Source organism: Sus scrofa, chromosome 13 (assembly GCF_000003025.6).
Source record: "Sus scrofa isolate TJ Tabasco breed Duroc chromosome 13, Sscrofa11.1, whole genome shotgun sequence".
NCBI classification, from domain to species: Eukaryota; Metazoa; Chordata; class Mammalia; order Artiodactyla; family Suidae; genus Sus; species Sus scrofa.
In genome coordinates this window covers 32,027,737-32,043,429 of record NC_010455.5, presented here as the reverse complement: position 1 = coordinate 32,043,429, position 15,693 = coordinate 32,027,737, and the positions used below count along the sequence as shown (strand labels likewise).

The 15,693-nt window shown below is 47.5% G+C and overlaps 1 protein-coding gene across 19 annotated transcripts in view; it reads right to left on the bottom strand.

Annotated features, from left to right (window-relative positions):
• DAG1 (dystroglycan 1) overlaps positions 1 to 15,411 on the bottom strand; it is a 64,432-nt gene extending 49,021 nt beyond the window's left edge. For 2 of the 19 annotated variants that reach the window (XM_021068752.1, XM_021068751.1), the window contains exons 1-2: positions 13,780 to 13,943; positions 6,043 to 6,099 (exon numbers count right to left, since the gene is read on the bottom strand). The gene's annotated coding sequence lies outside the window, so the exon portion shown is untranslated. Of the gene's footprint in view, positions 1 to 6,042; positions 6,100 to 13,672; positions 14,154 to 14,364 lie in introns of those variants that run through there. The other 17 variants (XM_021068740.1, XM_021068743.1, XM_021068747.1 and 14 more) reach the window with 17 other exon arrangements.

Below are 15,693 nucleotides of genomic sequence, written 5' to 3'. Positions count from 1 at the left end.
CAAGATAGAGCCGCTTCCTGGGAGGTACCAAGGGGTTCACCTCTAGGGTGGGTTTTTTTGTTGTTTTTTGGGGGTTTTTTTTTGGTTTCTTTTTTGTCTTTTTGCCATTTCTAGGGCAGCTCCTGTGGCACATGGAGGTTCCCAGACTAGGGGTCTAATTGGAGCTGCAGCTGCCGGCCGACGCCAGAGCCACAGCAGCGCGGGATCCGAGCAGTGTCTGCAATCTACACCACAGCCCATGGCAACGCTGGATCCTTAACCCACTGAGCAAGGCCATGGATCGAACCCACAACCTCATGGTTCCTAGTAGGATTCGTTAACCACTGAGCCACGACGGGAACTCCAAGGGTGTTGTTTTTGTTTTTTTTTAATGAGATACTATTTGGTGCATATAAAATATAATCTATTACATAGGTAATTTTAAGACAATAAAAAACACCCCTGAACCCATCACAATCTAAGAAATATGTCCAGCCTTTATTAAATATTAGATTCTAGGTTTACAGAAGAAAAAGGACAAGTGTAATAGTAAGTAGCAATTAGGGATAGGTGTAGGGCACATTACCAAGAAGCTGCCACTTCCTCCTCGGCAGCCCATGGGGAGGACATTCTACGCCAATTTTACCGAGCAGAGAGGTCAAAGACCTTACTTAATGCCACATTTAGGACAGGGGGCTTCCAGGGGACTCAGTACCTCTGGCAGATTCCCTCCTCAGGCCCAAATTTCTATTGCTGAGGGTACTCAGTGTTTTCACTGTCCAATCTTTTTTTTTTTGTTCTTTTTGGCTTTTTAGGGCCACACTGGAGGCATATGGAGGTTCCCAGGCTAGGGGTCAAATCGGAGCTACAGCTGCTGGCCTATACCACAGCCACAGCAACACGGGATCCAAGCCACATCTGCGACCTACACCACAGCAACACCGGATCCTTAACCCACCGAGGGAGGCCAGGGATCAAACCTGCATCCTCATGGATCCTAGTAGGGTTCGTTAACCACTAAGCCATGAAGAGAACTCCCATTGTCCAATCTCATTACGCTTGTGCCAAAAAACTTACCTGTCTTGCAAAAAAGCAAGGACCTTCAATGGACAGGCCTCATATCTTGGAAGTCATGACCCAAAATACCACAGCATGACCAAGCACTACCTGAAAGATCAGTTGTCCTTTAAAAAACTCAATACCATTTCCTAACAAGTGCTGGCACTTGCAGTGTGATCTCAGCATGGCAAATATGTTTTATTCCTTTATTCGATAAAAACTAATGCCACTCCCAATCCTAAAACAGAGAAGGAAACATCACTCTGATCAGAAGGATAAAATAGGCTAAAAAAAAAATTTTTTTTTGTCTTTTGTCTTTTCAGAGCCACATCCACGGCATATGGAGATTCCCAGGCTAGAGGTCAAATTGGAGCTGTAGCCACCAGCCTACGCCAGAGCCACAGCAACGCCAGATCTGAGCCGAGTCTGTGACCTACACCACAGCTCACAGCAATGCCAGATCCTTGACCCGCTGAGCAAGGCCAGGGATTGAACCCACAACCTCATGGTTCCTAGTCAGATTCGTTTCTGCTGTGCCAAGACAGGAACTCCTAAAAAAAATTTTTTCCTGTAATAAAAGGGAAAAAAAAAGTAGGAGGAAGGTAAATATCCAGGGCAGTGCAGTGCCAGCTGCTCCTTTCACAGGACACTCCCACAGAGCACAAAGAAATTGTACATACTGAAGCATCATGGAAAGAATGCAGTTTTTGGTTCCCGTCGGAAATGAACTCGCCTAGCATCACTGAGGACACAGGTTCAATCCCTGGCCTCGCTCAGTGGTTTAAGGATCCGGCATTGCAGTGAGGTATGGTATAGCTTGCAGATGCCACTGGGATCCTACAACTGTGGCTGTGGCACGGGCCCCAGCTGTAGCTCCAATTTCAACCCCTAGCCTAGGAAATTCTATATGCCACAGCCCTAAAAAGCAAAAAAAAAAAAAAGGAATTTTTTTTAAATATAAGAACAATTTCTCAAGTCAACCTAAGTTTTAGAGGAGCAATTTTTTTTTTTTTTTTTTTTTGGCTACACTCACAGCATTTGGAAGTTCCCAGGCCAGGGATGGAACCCACAGCATTGACCTGAGTTGTTGCAGTGACAACACCAGATCCTTAACCCACTGTGCCACAAGAGAACTCCTTAGAGGTGCAAATTTCTCAGCAGCCCTCCATGCAATCATATAGACCTCATGTAAAGAAGCCCATCACCAACTCCAGGAGGACCTGACCAGGCCTTTCCCATCCCCACCACCACTACCAGCTCATTCACTTACCTTCACAGAACCTGCTAAACAGCTGACCACACATCTGGCTCCTTATCTGAAGCCAATACCTCAAAAAAGAAGCAGCCAGTGGTCTCTATCTGTCCACTCATCAAAACCATACTTATCTCTTACATTCTTTTCCAGGGACACACTCGCCTGGGGTCAGGAGAAAAACTTTCTGATGGGTAAGGCAGTCTGATATGAGGGGAGAGCTCCCACATCCAGAATAAACCTGTTTTTTAAAAAGCTGCATCTCTCCAGCTTTTCCTACCCAACATTCTGGCATGTCACATCTTCAAACCAGTCCTACAGTTAAGGCCAAAATATGTTTCTTCCGGAGTTCCCGTCGTGGCGCAGTGGTTAACGAATCCGACTAGGAACCATGAGGTTGCAGATTTGGTCCCTGCCCTTGCTCAGTGGGTTAAGGATACGGCATTGCCGTGAGCTGTGGTGTAGGTTGCAGACGCGCCTCGGATCCCGCATTGCTGTGGCTCTGGTGTAGGCCAATGGCTACAACTCCAATTAGACCCCTAGCCGGGGAACCTCCATATGCCGCGGGAGCGGCCCAAATAGCAAAAAGACCAAAAAAAAACAAAAACAAAAACAAAACAAAATATGTTTCTTCCCAGTCTTACTGATATAAAGAGAAGGCCAAAACTGATTTGAAAAACAAGATTCTGAAGTCCTATTTAACTCACATACAGATTAATCCTATGCTTCCCAGCAGATTTCGAAACACAAGAAAGGCCTGGAGAGACTGCCCAGCCTCCTGTGACCTGGCACTCAGTCACCCTTGGGAGCAGCAGGCCTGCCTCTCCAAATATGGCCTGAGATCTACCACAAGAGTGAGCTCAGGCCTACAAAAGGGTCCACAAGAATGTTTACCAGGATGTGACAAAATCATAGGGCAGACCCAGAGGCAAACAATGCACAAGCACCATCCCCAAGAACACTCCTGAACAGCAGGTCAGCATGTGAGAAAATGACTGTATGCTGTGTTTCTGGCCCCTCGGCATCCCATAACCACAGCAGACTGAACAGAGGGACTACGGCAGGCCTGACACTGAAGTGGAGGGCTGTGCTTGTGGGCAGAGCCCACAATGGGCCCCATTCTCCCTGGAAGCTCATGGCAGGAGAGGAGGAGGAAGCCAGGACATTCCTTCACCCCCTCACATGGAGGGAAAGGGCACAGGCAGCTCAGGGCATCAGATGCCTGCATGAGAAGAAAGCCTAAGCAGCCATTTTCTTCCAGCTGTGAAAATCTAAAAGGACCCCTCCTAAAAAAAACCAGAAGGGAGACCTGAGGTGCCAATAGATTAAGTCATGTGGATTAGATGACCTATAGAGGAGTCCTCTCTCTGGTCAGCAGTGCCCAACCAGAAGGGGTTAAAAAAAAGTCAGGGCTTTGAGCGGACAGGGGACCCACAGGCCCTGTCAGCCCAGGGCTGGCACTACAAGCAGAAGAATCAACTTTTCCGGCTAAGGATTTTTGCCCAGTGCCAAGGAATCCAGTCAATTTTTAAACTACTTTTAAAACTGGAAAGCACATGTTCAGACTGGCAAACACAGTATGTTAAGTCTACACTATTGACCCTTCTGACAAAATATTGTGATCTTTTCCAGGTAAGCAGAAGCAACAGCTGGTAGTACAATCCAGAGAAGGAAAGTAGGAGACATGAGTCCTACTATTATCTATTTGTGACTTTAATGAATTCTATTTTTAGATCTTTAATAAAGAGCTCTCTTCTAGTCTCCTCCTACCATATTTTTCTACTCAGGCAATTCAATCTTCCCAAGTAAAAATCTGAAAATATAAGGCACTTATTCAGGCATGTTTAACATAACAGGTAGAGCAAAGTTCTCTACACTTCCTTGTTTTTCATAAGAACCAGAATCCACCCCTGCTCAAAAATCCACTAACTTTTCAGGTTAGTCTCCATTATTTAAAAACCCAATAAGCAAGGCTCCCTAAGGTCAGGGTGGGTCCGATAAAAACACAACATACCAGCTCAAGTAGGAATATACAAAGGACATTTTCAGTGATAAGAGATGCAAGTCTTATGAAATCATTTTATAGTGTAAGAGCCCAAAATACGGATGATATACCAGGTTGTGATTAATAGTCAAATAAAAAGGAAACAGTATTTGCAATTCTATTATTGACTTTATCACTTTTCTTTGCAAAAACTGGCTATAGAATCAACCCTCCCTGGAGAACTGCTAAGCTAGTTAAGAGAGGTATTTATGAAAACCAAGGCAGAACTGGTTCACAGGCTTTGGAATCTTCTTAAGTAATCCCATACCAACCCCTGGAATGCATGGGGAAAATGCTCCCAGAAGAGTGAAAAGTAAAACAGAGACAAGTGCGACATTTGCCAAAACAAGCATCTTCCAATTCCATGAATCTGTTTCAATATATATACACCAGCCATTAGGAAGAACTCTGTAAACAGTGCTTATTTGTTGATTCCCATACTCCACACACAAAAACTCAACATTCATAGAAATGAAGAGCAAATGCCAAAACTGGACCAAGCTGGGCACTGGCACCTCTTTCCCTAAGTATGACACATCTTTCCAAGTGTTTCACTTGTCCGTGAGCTCCCCAACTGGCACACTCCCCTATACTTAGCGTATGCCTCAGGAAGAATGAATCTGTGGCTACACACACCCCCAATGGCAGGGAATACGGAGTCTGGGCCTCTATGTGGCTATAAAAATTGCATACCCATGCAAGTCACTGAAAAAGAACTACAGAAAAAGTACACAGTGCTTAAAAATAAAAATCAATATAAATCTGTCTTATTTGACATTATAGATGTACGCCTCCAAAACTCTAAATTATGTCACACTTTTCCCAAAAGTTTTGTATTTAATATTGTGGTGATTTAAAAAAAAAAAAAGGAGTTCCCGTCGTGGCACAGTGGTTAACGAATCCGACTAGGAACCATGAGGTTGCGGGTTCAGTCCCTGCCCTTGCTCAGTGGGTTAACGATCTGGCGTTGCCGTGAGCTGTGGTGTAGGTTGCAGACGCGGCTCGGATCCCGCGTTGCTGTGGCTCTGGCGTAGGCCGGTGGCTACAGCTCCGATTCAACCCCTAACCTGGGAGCCTCCATATGCCGCGGGAGCGGCCCAAGAAATAGCAAAAAAAAAGACAAAAAAAAAAAAAAAAGATTCTAAAAAAATTTATGCACAAAGATGTTAACTGCAACATTACATACGGTAAACAAAGCAAGATTAACAACTGTTTAAGGACTAGGGACACGTTAACCATTCGAAATGTTGTGTTTATAGAACAATGATCATGCTGCAATTCTAGGAGGAGAAAAGCAAGATTAAAAATTAAATTTATATTCTAACCTAAACTGAGTAAAAGTGCTGCCCAAGGGCCATCTCTGGAGGACACCCAGGAATCAGGATAACAGCTGCTCCTAGGGAGGGGAAGTAGGGACTGAGGGAATGGGTAGAAAGATTTCTTTCCCTTGTATAATCCTTTCGAACTTTTTGAGTTTGTATCATGTGTCGACATTTCCTATTTAAAGAGAAAATAAAGTTGGGAGGACAAGGGGGATTTTTCCTTCCCTTTCTACTCCTATCGTCCACATTTCTTGTTTTAAACATATGTATTATTTAATACAGCTTTTCCCCCACTATAGTATTTTAAAATTCCATGATCATTTTACCAAGTACATGATTATTCATCATCTTTCTTTTGCAGAAATCTTCATTTTCAAGTACCTTACCTCACCTCCTATAGCTAGGCTGTTTTAATAGGCTTATCTTCCTGGAGAGCAGAGACCCTGCAGGAAAAGAAGGAACCAATATTGGTGAATGCCCACAACCAAAAGAGGATTATATATACCACAATGACCACCACCAGGGAAGTGGGAAATGCTGCTCAGTCTCTTGTCCACACCACCAATCAGTCACCCTTTATTGTCAACAGGTAATAAGAAAGTGAAATTTTTTTCTGTTCACTCAATCCAGGGCCAAAATTATAAACAGCTTCAAAGATATAAAATTAATCCCAATGCCTAAAATTTAGACTGGTATTTAAAAAAAAAAAAAAATTAGCTCAAGAAGGTATAATTAAGAAGGGAAACCTCAGTGCTATTAAATGCAACATATGGGGCATTCCCATTGTGGCTCAGTGGTTAACAAATCTGACTAGGAACCATGAGATTATGGGTTCGATCCCTGGCCTTGCTCAGTGGGTTAAGGATCCGGTGTTGCTGTGAGCTGTGGTGTAGGTTGCAGACACTGCTTGGATCCCACGTTGCTGTGGCTCTGGTGTAGGCCGGCAGCTGCAGCTCCAATTAGACCCCTAGCCTGGGAACCTCCATATGCCACAGGAGCGGCCCTAGAAATGGCAAAAAGGCAAAAAAAATAATAAATAAATAAATACAACCTATGATGTTCAGGACAATGCATAACAAAAGTGATTTTTTTTTTATATTCAGCTGATTATTCCCACTGAAATCCTCCTTTTAAAATATAAATTAGGAGTTCCTGTCGTGGCGCAGTGGTTAACGAATCCGACTAGGAACCATGAGGTTGCGGGTTCGGTCCCTGCCCTTGCTCAGTGGGTTAACGATCCGGCGTTGCCGTGAGCTGTGGTGTAGATTGCAGACGCAGCTCAGATCCCGCGTTGCTGTGGCTCTGGCGTAGGCCGGTGGCTACAGCTCCAATTAGACCCCTACCCTGGGAACCTCCATATGCCGTGAGAGCGGCCCAAGAAATAGCAAAAAAAAATAAATAAAATAAAATATAAATTAAGTCAATATACTGCAAGAGTTTCATTTAGATTTACTTCACTTTGACAGAGGACACAAAACAGTTTCACCAACTTAGACACCCTCAGTTTATGATTATTTTACCACTGTATCCCACCAATCCTTTCACTGTGGGCCCAGAGCAAGGCTAAGAAAATGCTTAGCTATCAAACCTAAGAAATAGGAAAATGGGAAACCCTATTTATTAAGGCTAAATTAAGCCCTCCGGCTGGTGTAATTTTGTAAACTACTCTAAAATTCTATTTATAGAAACTGCTATCTGAGCAATTAATACTCAAAGGCATGGATGCACAAAGACCTACTGGGAAACAACCAGATTAATCGCTAGTGTATTCAAAACCACCATTACCTTACTCCAGACTGAAGTGTCAACACAGAAAAATCGGAGAAAGATGGGCTTAAGAAGCAACAGCAGGAGTTCCTGTCGTGGCGCAGTGGTTAACGAATCCGACTAGGAACCATGAGGTTGCGGGTTCGGTCCCTGCCCTTGCTCAGTGGGTTAACGATCCGGCGTTGCCGTGAGCTGTGGTGTAGGTTGCAGACGCGGCTCAGATCCCGCGTTGCTGTGGCTCTGGTGTAGGCCGGTGGCTACAGCTCCGATTGGACTCCTAGCCTGCAAATCTCCATATGCCGTGGGAGCGGCCCAAGAAATAGCAAAAAAAAATAAATAAAATAAAATATAAATTAAGTCAATATACTGCAAGAGTTTCATTTAGATTTACTTCACTTTGACAGAGGACACAAAACAGTTTCACCAACTTAGACACCCTCAGTTTATGATTATTTTACCACTGTATCCCACCAATCCTTTCACTGTGGGCCCAGAGCAAGGCTAAGAAAATGCTTAGCTATCAAACCTAAGAAATAGGAAAATGGGAAACCCTATTTATTAAGGCTAAATTAAGCCCTCCGGCTGGTGTAATTTTGTAAACTACTCTAAAATTCTATTTATAGAAACTGCTATCTGAGCAATATTACCGACTAACGATCAGAGTGAAGACGGTCAAAAGACAAAGCAAGTTATGCAACCCACAGGAAGACTGTTTTAAATTAATACTCAAAGGCATGGATGCACAAAGACCTACTGGGAAACAACCAGATTAATCGCTAGTGTATTCAAAACCACCATTACCTTACTCCAGACTGAAGTGTCAACACAGAAAAATCGGAGAAAGATGGGCTTAAGAAGCAACAGCAGGAGTTCCTGTCGTGGCGCAGTGGTTAACGAATCCGACTAGGAACCATGAGGTTGCGGGTTCGGTCCCTGCCCTTGCTCAGTGGGTTAACGATCCGGCGTTGCCGTGAGCTGTGGTGTAGGTTGCAGACGCGGCTCAGATCCCGCGTTGCTGTGGCTCTGGTGTAGGCCGGTGGCTACAGCTCCGATTGGACTCCTAGCCTGGGAATCTCCATATGCCACGGGAGCGGCCCAAGACCAAGAAATAGCAAAAAGACCAAAAAAAAAAAAAAAAAAAAAAAAAGAACCAACAGCACAGTAATGCTAGTAACACTCTTTAAACATGAAGGAGAGAAAAAACTTACTCCAGAAAAGGAAGGAGAAATCCCCGACCAATACACAGGACACAGTGAAGACCACAGTATCTGAATGTATTCTCTTTGAGTTCCCTTAAAGTTCAATACTCTAGTCCCCATCTGGATGGCTGGATGTTCACACAAGCATTTCTTACTTCTTAGATACTCTGGAAGCCTCCAGTCTCCATGCAGTCACACTCTACAGCGGTTCAAATTTAAACAATGCACCCCAGAAGCTGGAATATTGAATCAAACCTCTCATTGCTGACTTTCTAAACTGGCTAGGAAAAAACCCGAGCCCTTACTCTTATTCTTGCCTAACCACAAAAGAAGTCTATCACTGCCTGCCATTCCACTGGGCTAGTTATGTGCCTCTTATCAAGAAGATTATGACTGGAGTTCCCACTGTGGCTCAGCGGAAATGAATCTGACTAGTATCCATGAGGACACATGACACCTTACTCAGTGGGTTAAGGAGCTGGCATTGCTGTGAGCTGTGTACAGGTTGCAGACTCAGATCTGGTGTCGCTGTGGTTGCGGCTGTGGCTATGGCTGTTGCCAGCAGCTACAGCTCCAGTTTGACCCCTAGCCTGGGAACCTCCATATGCCCCTAAAAAGACCAAAAAAAAAAAAAAGAAGAAGGCGGCTATGACCATGGAGTTCCCTGGTAGTTCAGTGGGTTAAGGATCTGGCATCATCACTGCTGTAGAACAGGTGGGAATTTCTCTGCCTGGAAATTTCCACATGCTGGGGAGTGGGGAGGGAACCCTATGACCAAAATAAACCCAGCTCAAAAAGGCAAGCACAGAGGGTGCCCTCGTGGTACTGCAGGTTAAGGATCCGGCATTGTCACTGCAGCAGCTTGGGTCACTGCTATAGCAATGGTTTGATCCCTGTCCTAGGAACTTACACATGGCTTGAGCAAGGCCAAAACAAAGGCAAGCACAGGTAAAAGGACTCCAACTTCAGGCCACCTTTAGTTTGCCTCGCCACAGGTCAAATCTGAGAGCCAGTGGCAATTCTTTAAATAAATCCAGACTAAAACTACATTCCCACTGCTGTAATTTTGAGTCCCCAAAACTGTAGACATTTTGAAAACATTCCTGGGAGTTCCCCTTGTGGCTAAGTGGGTTACAAACCTGACTAGCACCCATGAGCATGCAGGTTTAATCCCTAGTCTCGACCAGTGGGTTAAGAATTCGGCATTGCTATGAGCTCAGGCTCGGATCTGGCATTGCTGTGCCTGTGGCACAGCCTGGGAACTTCCATATGCCACAAGTGCAGCCCTAAAAAGAAAAACAAACCTGGAGTTCCTGTCGTGGCTCAGTGGTTAACAAATCCAACTAGGAACCATGAGGTTTTGGGTTTGATCCCTGGCCTCACTCAGTGGGTTAAGGACCCAGCGTTGCCATGAGCTGTGGTGTAGGTCACAGACGAAGCTCAGATCCAGCATTGCTGTGGCTGCGGCACAGGTGGGCAGCTACAGCTCTGATTAGACTCCTAGCCTGGAACCTCCACATATCAGGCGCAGCCCTAGAAAAGACAAAAAGACAAACAAAACAAAACAGCACTGTTCCTCTACTTACCAAGTGGGTTAACAAATCATACTTTCTCTTTCATAAGTTCACCTCTTTCTCACCATCTTGCCTGCCTGTCACAGACTCAAGCCTTCCTACCTACAGTCTAGGAGCCCCTTTCTATTCCAAGTTTCTCAAGTCCTCACCAACACTCAGCTGACGCAGCCTTACATCCTCATTTCACTGTAAACCTCCTGCCCTTCCACTGAATGGTAGACCCCTGCCAGGTCCCTGTATCACCCAGGTCCCTCTACTGAACTGGCTCATCGTGAATCCCCTTTATCTCTCCACTCCTTTGCTAACCAATGTTCTTGTTCAAATCCACTATCTTCCCACTGAACCACAGCAGTAACCAACCTGCCTCCAGTCCAGCCCAGCTTCCACATTCACACTGGAAAAGCTGACCCCACCACAGCTGTGCTCTGTGACCTTCAAGGTTCCCCATTCTTAAATAACACCAAACTCCTCCATGTGGCATTCTGACTCTAACCCAACCTTCCAGAATATACAGAAAAACCTCCAGTCTTCACCCTCCCACCCCTTTCCTCTGCTCACCTCTTTTTATTCCACATAATTGTGACTTTTTTTTCTTTTTTCTTTTTTTTTTTTTTTGCTTTTTAGGGTCGCACCTGCAGCATATGGAGGTTCCCAAGCTAGGGGTCTGACTACAGCTACAACTGCTGGCCTACACCACAGTTCATGGCAACGCCAGATCCTTAACCCACACAGCAAGACCAGGGATCAGACCCACTACCTCATGGTTCCTAGTAGGATTCATTTCCACTGCACGACAACAGGAATCCCTAATTGTGACCTTCTTGACACCACTCCTTCACCAATCCATTAACCCTTCCTGAATGTCTAGCTCAAATGTAGTTCTCCCCTAAAGTCGGCCTTCCCCATCCTAGAACCCAAGTTCCTGGGCTTACTTCAGCATGGTGCCAGAGCAACCAGCACAGGCCTCAAGAAGGCTCCGACCAGCCCTAGGTTTCTGAAAATGGTCCCTGACAGTATGTTCCTGGAATTCCATGTGGGATCTCATCCTGGCATTCTGCCCACCACCAGACACCTGGGCTTGGTCTCTGCCAGAGAAGGACCCAACTGAGGCCACCATTATCAGTTTGATGCAACACAAACACAGATTGATATAGCAAAACGTTCAAACTAGGTTTGAATCCTAATTCTGACACTTAACAGTTGTGTGACTGTGGGAACACTCCTTCATCTGTGACTCAGTTTGTTAGGCCACTATCAAGGATTCTCACAAACGTTAGCAATGATGCATATACAGCAGAAACACAGAAGACCCTCAACTGTGGCTGATGTAGATCCATCGCATCACTGACCCAGGGCTCAGGAAAAGGCTGGAACAACTGTGAAGTTAAAAGACTGAACATGCTCTCATGTGTCACAACAAGGATGAATACACATTTACTCTCAGAGGTTAATATACCAGCCCTGTCTGCCCAAGAGGAAAAGCAATGCCCCCAGCTAAAGTAAGAAATAAGGTTGTTTAAAGTTTTTAATAAACAAATGCCATGCTTCTCCTTTTCTAAACAACAATCCCAGTCTAAGTGGCCCCAAGGTCCCTCCAAACTCCATCATATTCATTGTTTAAGAGACACCAGCAAACTTGCAGAAGAGGTGGTTTAAATTCTTGGTCACGCTCAATCTTCTGGCCCACACGTTCCAGAATGCAGTCTCCTCCCCCATCACAGCTTGGTATCCCCTTTGCTCAAACTTTTCAGCCAGTCTCCAGAGCTGCCTCCTCCTCCCTCATTGCTCCTTTATTGGCTGCCCTCACAGCCAGAGGTCCTTTTCCCACCCCTCCCTGCTACTACCTATGGGGCCACCAGCAAGATCTTTCTAAACAGAGGTCTGGACCATGCCACTCCACTGAGGAAAAGCTTTCCTGCACCTTGAGTATGAAATGTGAACTCCTGAGCTCAGTAAGAAAGGTCTAGGGCTCCCACCTGCCAAGCTGGAGGACTCACAAGTGCTATTTTAGGCACTCATATACATGTGGTTCTTCTGTGTTGGGACCTTGCTGTCCCCTGGCTAATTCCTGCTGGCCCTGCAAGAATCAACTCAGGAATTCCCTCTCTCCTCAGGCTCCCAAAACACCATGTTAGTGGTGGGACACTTAGTGCGGCAGACACTATCAATCATAGGTTCCCCATGCCCCACTGTCCACAAAACTGAGTTCCTTATGAGCAGAATCAGCCTCTTTCATGTGGATCCCCTGGACTTGTCACAGTATTTGCTAAGTAGTGAAGCCAAATATTTGTTAAATAAATGAATGCATTTTGCCAAATAAATTTTTCAGCCTCTTTAAACAGAGGCACATAACAACACAAGCGTTCATGTTCCAACCAGATGTGTGCCTATATAGTACTTTTACTTTTGAGAGTATCCCACAGACCTTGAGCTGGCTCACACTAGGCATCCAACTCCCTCCTCAAATGGCTTCTCAAACTCCTTTAAGCATGCAGGCCAGGAGCTCTTATTCCTAGACTCCAAGGCAAACCAAGTTTAATTCAGCTTCTCCATATTCACACTATGCCTCCAATGTTGAATTCTTTTTTAAAAGGGGACATTCCAAAATTATGTCTCCGAACACTAAGCACAGAACAACTTGATAAAGTTATAACATCCCATCTACACCAAACTTCAAAACACCTGGTAGCACATCCAACTCTTCTTTATCTGGACTTATGTCCTATAAACACCACCCTCCCTGCACAGAGTCTGGCTTCCATGCCAGGAACCATGCCTGCTTGCTTATTTAAGGAAACAGCAGGCCCTACTCTTAACTTAGAACTCTAGGCTATAACCGAGCTGTCCCAGGCTGCAGCTCTCGCCAAAGCAAAACTTCATGCATGGTCACCATTAAAACTGGTTCTGAACTAAGTTCACAAACCTAAGAGCTTCTCAAGTCACAGAGACTAAAATATGCATTTTAAATTAGTAGTTGTTTGTATGAAATTAACTTGGAATTTATGGCAAAAGGATTCTAAACCGAGAGAGCATTTTCTCTGAAGACATTTTCCAAATATACCCGCGGGAGAATACGGTTTTCCAATACCTAATAAAAAGACGAAAAGGTAGTAGCAGGCTTCCGAAGAAACCCAAGTGTATACGTGTGTGGACGGGTGACCCCAGAGCTCTGAGTGCTCCAAGACCCAGCAGCTGTGGCACTCTTCCCTGCCTCCCGCGGGGGCTCAACGCCCCATTCTCTGGCTCTGGCCAAACTGGGCCGCGCGACCCTCTGTGGAAGCCCGGGAGGCAGTCCGCAGGTCGTACACGCCCGCGGCCGACGCGCAGGCCCCTCGCTCCCGCGAGCGCATTCCGGGCTGAGGCCTGGCCCATCACCGCGGCGCGCAGCCTGGGCCCGGACGTCGGACGCCCCCAGCCTTGGCCTGAAGGGCCGAGAACAACGGGATGGCTCTACCCCAGCCGAGCCGCCGCCTCACCCGCAAGGACGTCCGCGACCGTGTCGCCGCCCCGGGCCAAACAGCGAGCAGCAGCAGGTGTTCCTCGGAAGGCTAGGACGGCGGCGGGGGACCGGCGGCGCACTCACCGAGCCCCGGCTAGTGGGCTGCAGCAGGTGCTCGCTCTTCCGGGCCGCAAGACTCCGTCGCCTCTCCCCGGGGACTCGGAGCAATGCTGCCGCTGCCGCTGCCGCTGCCGCTGCCGCGCCGCCGCCGCCGAGCCCAAGGAGCGCGAGCGCCGCACCGCAGCCTCAGCGCGAGCACGTACCGAGCGGTGAGAGGGCGCCGAGCGCGAGGGCGGGGCGCGCGGCCGGAGCCTAGCAACCCCCTGACACGCGAGTGCTGCAGCCAATCCCGCGGCCAGCTCCGTGCGGCGCCGACCGACAGTCCCCGCGACGCCCGCTTCTGCCTGCGTCGGCCGCCCCGCAGAGCGCCGCACCCGCGCAAAGGCTCCGCCCCCGCCCGCGCCAGCGTCGCTCTGCCTATTGGCCCGCCACGCCCCCACCCGAAAAGACACGCCCCATCCTGGAAATCCCGCCCCGCGGCGAGCCAAGTCCGCCCCTAGAACACGCCCCAAGCTGTCCGCGTCTCGGGGAGCTCTCAGACCTGGGAGCGGGGGAGGGGCGCCGCGCCCAACCTCAGGCATTTGAGCCGCTGAGAATCATCCAACCTACCCGGGTGGTCAGGCTTAATGACTGGCCCTGCCGCAACTAGCCATCCATAGACTGCCTTTGGCCCTGCTGATTTCTCTCTAACGCAGATCAGGTACTTCTAAGCCAAGAAAACACTCAGGAAGCGTCCTCTAAATTGCAAACGATGATGGCCCGGTTGCCCGCCTCCTATACTAATGAGGAAACTGAGGCGAGGACCGGAAGGGCAGGGAGCCGCGCCCCTCTCCGGGTGCCCCCAGCAGGCGGGGGCGTCCAGGAAGTGGCTCGGGCCTGACCCTCGTCCCCTCCTCCTGCCCTCAACACCCGGAATCCGATGCTCCTCAGGCGCCAGAAATAGCTCTGACCCGCTGGCTCTGGTCACTCACTCAAGGCCCGCATTCTTTCAGGGGGTGGGGGGAAGAAAGGCGGGTAGTTACTGCTGAGGTCTGTCTCCCTTAAAGGGGAGGCTCCTACAGACGCTCTCACTGTCCCTAGGGCTTACCTAGCCACCCCCCCACACCTCAAAGGCCTCAGATGCTTCAGTTACTAGACCTGAACAATTACTCAACGGGTCGGGGTATGGGACCTGTGGTGGACTCTGTTCCCTGTGCAGAATGTGTCCATCCCTTCCTGGGCCTGTGGCCAGGCTGGAATTCCAGGCCCGCACTCTTGTCAGCTATTACATTCTGAACACAGAATTGGCTACTGCCTGCCAGAGGTTGCTCATGGGATCCTGGTGGAACTGGGTTTCCCCTGCTTTCTTCCTCTCCTTAGGAAAGACTGGGAGAAGCAGACTCCAGAGAGAGAAAAAATGAATGCCCCGGAAGTTCCCCTTTAGGCTCAGCAGAAACGAATCCAACTAGTGAATCCAACTAGTATCCGTGAGGATGCAGGTTCTATCAGTGAGTGTGCTATCCTGCTTTACTGTGAGCCATGTTATAGTCACGGACAAGGCTCAGATCCGGTATTGCTGTGGCTGTGGCGTAGACTGACAGCTGTAGCTCTGATTTGACCCCTAGCCTAGGAACTTCCATATGCCACCAGTGCGGCCCTAAAAAGCAAAAAAAAAAAAAAAAGAATGACCCATCTCCCAAATGCACATACCTGTTTGCGATTCTTTTACTTTTCTTATTAGGGCCACAACTGCAGCATATGGAAGGGTTTGAATCAGAGCTGCAGCTGCCAGACTACCCCACAGCCACAGCAACACCTGATCCAGTCTCATCTGCAACCTCCACAGCAGCTTGTGGCAACACCAGATCCTTAACCCACTGAATGAGGCCAGGGATCAAACCTGCATCCTCATAGATTCTAGTCAGGTTCATAACCCTTGAGCCACAATGGGAACTCCCT